This window comes from Moschus berezovskii, chromosome 14 (assembly GCF_049115385.1).
Source record: "Moschus berezovskii isolate FMDL1 chromosome 14, NW_MosBer_1.0, whole genome shotgun sequence".
NCBI lineage: Eukaryota > Metazoa > Chordata > Mammalia > Artiodactyla > Moschidae > Moschus > Moschus berezovskii.
The window spans coordinates 44,001,483-44,005,606 of NC_142473.1; the positions used below are offsets into that span (position 1 = coordinate 44,001,483).

Sequence of the window (4,124 nt, forward strand, 5' to 3'; positions counted from 1 at the left end):
GAGCAGAAGCAGAAGAGAGGTGAGCACCATTGTTGGAAATGAAAGTGGAGATTGTAAGCCCCCTATGTGATCTTGTTGACTGCGTTTCAGGAGCTACCAGAAACCTAGCCTGGTGAAGAATGAAAACTTTGTAAGAGTTCACTTACAAAGCTGAAGTTCCAATACTTGGGCCACCTGATGCAAACAGCCAATTCATTGGAAAAGATCCTGATGCTGGGAAAGATTGAGGGCAGAAGGAGAAGAGGGCGACAGAGGATGAGATGGTTGGGTGGCATCACCAATTCAATGGACATGAACTTGGGCAAACTCTGGGAAATTGTGACGGACAGGGAGGCCTGGTGTGCTGCAGTCCATGGGGTTGCAAAGCGTCAGACATGACTTGGCAACTGAAAAAACAAAGAGTCCACTATCTGCATGGTTTTCCCTGTGTTATTTGCAGCTTATTTTCTCTCTGGCTGTGCTGTTAGGAACAGCAGAAGGGCGATGTGCGGACTTGTTTTTAAGGCAAGCCAGGAAAACTAACTGGAGTGGCTACCTCCCCTCCTCATCGCGCTTCAGTAGGGATGAAAAGGGCTGTAAGAGATTCAAAACATGGAGGCAGCCGCTGGAAGACCAAGCCCGAAACCCTGGGACCTGCTGTAAACCAGCAGAGAGAGTTTAACTAGCAGGCATGGACTGAGAAGGCCCTAGTTCCAAGCAGTATGATGTTCTGTGTGAGGTGCTTCAACAACTATATTCAACTTAAAATGCTTATCCCCTTGGTTCCTATAGGCTTCCCTGGTAGTTCAGATTGTAAAGAATCTGCCTGCAATGCGGGAGACCTGGGTTCGATCCCTGGGTTGGGAAGATGCTTTGGAGAAGGCAACAGCTACCCACTCCAGTATTCTGGCCTGGGGAATCCTCATGGACAGAGGAGTCTGGTGGGCTACAGTCCATGGGGTTGCAACGAGTTGGACACAACTGAACGACTTTCACTTTGGTTTCTGTTAGGTAGGTAGAATAGGGAAAAGGAGTCCAGAATGGCAGTGGCCAAAAGACAAGGAAGGGAAAAGCCCGTGAAAATAGAACAAAGGAAGGTTTGAGGACCAGAGTGAGGACCTCAGGTAAAACAAACAACGCTCCTGACTAAGCCCAATTTACATAGGACAGGCCCAGGGGTAAAAAAAGCACATAAAAAGAGGAACCAAATCTAGCTCTCTCTTTCTCTCTGTGTCTTTGGATCCACATGCCCTCACGCCTTGAAGGTGGATTTTCCTGCTATCTTCTAAATAAAATAGAGCTGTAACACTGAGCTGTAACACGGATTTGTCTAAGAGCTATAACATGGTCCATTTGAGACCTGAGAGCTATAACACGGTCTGTCCAAGACCCGAGAGCTGTGACACACTGACGGGACTTTAATGTCCGTCACTCCAAATCTTTGTTGTGATGAGACAAAAACCGAGGAGCATACACTTGTGTGACAGTTTCTGTATCCCATACAAAAATTATTTTCGTATACGTGTGTATGATTTCTCTCTTAGACCATAAGCTCATTGAAGGTGGGAGACATCCTTAGATATGTTGTCACTACCAGGGTCTGTCTATCACAGGGTGTTGCTAGCAGAAGTACACTTTATCTATCGCTATGTAACAAACCACCCCAAAACTTAGCAGCTTGGAATGACAGTAACTTACTATTCCTCATGGTTGGTTGGTCCTTTGGTCTGCGTTTGATGGGGTAGTTTGTGCTACATGGCATTAGCTAGGACACTAGTTAGGCTGTATTCTGCCGGTCATTTTGGCTGTGCTGGAAGGTCCTAGAAAGCCTTGCTCACCTGTCTGGCTCTTACGTGCTCCTCCACCTGGCCTCTTTCCATCCATTCAGTAATTACAATTCTTTACAGAATGATGGTGGCTTCCAAGAATAAAAGTGGAAGTGGAAGCTGCCAGTCCTCTTAACAGCTACTCTCAAAACTGACACCATGTTCTGTTGGTCAAAGAAGGTTGTAAGGCCAGCCCAGATTCAAGGGAGGAGAGTTAGACTCTGCTTCTTGATGTGGGAAGGCACACTTATTTAGGGAGAGGAAGAACTGTGGTGGCTACCTGGAAATTCCTACAAGGCACTTGGTCAGTTTTGTTGAATTTACTTTCCAATGTGAGGACTGGTGAGTGTAACTCCATTACACTTTTCTCCTTTTCATGCATCATTATTTTTTATCTCATAAGCCAACAGACTAAAACAGTGCTATCCAAAAGAAATACAATATGACTCACAAATGCAAGTCAGGTATATAATTTTTAATTTTCTAGTAACTCCATTTAAAAAGTAAAAGAAAAAAAGGGTAAAATTAATTTTAATATAGTATTTTATTTAATCTAATATACCTAAAAATATCATTTCAACATGTTCTCAGTCAAAAATGAATAGAGATAGTTTACATCCTTTAAAATTTTTTTTACTAAATTTCAAAATTTGATGTGAATTTTATACTTATAGCACATCTCAGTTTGGACTAGCCAAAGTTTTATTGCCTAAGAGCCACATATGGGGGCTACCATATTGGACAGCACAAAGCAAATCAATTTATTAATTTTCCTTATATTTAAAATAAGGGTGATAGGGACTTCCCTGGCCATTCAGTGGTTGGGAGTCTGTGTTTCCACTTCAGGGGGCATGGATTCAATTCCTGGTCAGGAAACTGAGATAGCACATGCTGCACAGTGTAGTCCAAAAAAAGCATAAAAAATTAAATTAAAAAATAAAAGGGTGATAAAATAGAACAGGTAAGCACTACAATGCATATTTTAATGCTATTGTGAATGCAAAATGAGAAAGAACACTCAGCAAGTATCTTGCATACAAGAAGCATTCATTGTTTGTCTGAGAATTTTGGGCCCTTATAAAAAAGAGTACCATAGACTGGATGGCTTATAAACAGCAGCTTATTTTTCCAGTTGGAAGCTGGGAAGTCTGAGATCTGCACTGGCAGATTTAGTGTCTGGTGGGGTCTCACTTTCTGGTTCCCAGATGGCTGTCTTTTTGCTGTGTCCTCACATTGTGGAACGGAGAAGGCAATGGCAAGCCACTCCAGTACTCTTGCCTAGAAAATCGCATGGACAGAGGAGCCTGGTGGGCTGCAGTCCATGGGGTCACTACTAGTCGGACACGACTGAGTGACTTCACTTTCACTTTTCACTTTCACACATTGGAGAAGGAAATGGCAACCCTCTCCAGTGTTCTTGCCTGGAGAATCCCAGGGACGGCAGAGCCTGGTCAGCTGCCATCTATGGGGTTGTGCAGAGTCGGAAGCGACTGAAGCGACTTAGCAGCAGCACCTTGTGGAAGGAGGTGAGGCTGCTCTCTGGGGCCTCTTCCCTGTGGGCATTAATCCCATTCATGAGACCCCGTCCCCTCAACCCTCTGACCTAATCGCCTCCCATAGGCCCTACCTCCTAATACCATTACATTGGAGATCAGGCTTTAACATATGAATTTTAGGGGACATAAACATTCAGTCCAAGTTTGGTCCCTTTTCATTGTTTATGGGTATTTTGTTGCCAGAAATAGAGACCCTATCAAACTTGCTCAAGTTAAGGCTCCATGTTCCTTGAGTTGGAGAGCATTTAAGTAAGTAAGTAAGTAAAGTCGCTCAGTCGTGTCCGACTCTTTGCGACCCCGTGGACTATAGCCTACCAGGCTTCTCCGTTTATGGGATTCTCTAGGCAAGAATACTGGAGTGAGTTACCATTTCCTTCTCCAGGGTAATCTTCCCAACCCAGGGATCGAACCTGGGTCTCCTGCATTGGAGGCAGACGCTTTAACCTCTGAGCCACCAGGGAAGCCCTGATGCTTTTCTCGTTTTCCTCATTTCTCAAATTTTCTTGAAATTCCTTTTCTCTCTGAATATCTGTTCCGCTTTCTTCTCCCCAATGACCAACTTCCTTTGTCTACTCACAGTTCATCATAGCTTCCCCAGCCTTTCTTGCTATGACATGACACTTCGATAAACTGTCACTGACGGATAACTGGTTTGGGTTTTCCATGTTTCCCAACAAATTCGCAGGGGAGGTAATCTGATTGCCTGGTTCATCTTTTTACATGCCAGTTCATGTCCTAACTCACCTGAAAAACACCTACCTTG

The 4,124-nt window shown here is 44.1% G+C and overlaps 1 non-coding gene across 1 annotated transcript; it reads right to left on the reverse strand.

Annotated features, from left to right (window-relative positions):
• Nucleotides 1-3,750: 3,750 nt before the first annotated feature.
• Nucleotides 3,751-3,822, reverse strand: TRNAW-CCA (transfer RNA tryptophan (anticodon CCA)). Its single transcript has one exon. It is a non-coding gene; the product is annotated as a tRNA-Trp (tRNA).
• Nucleotides 3,823-4,124: the final 302 nt, after the last annotated feature.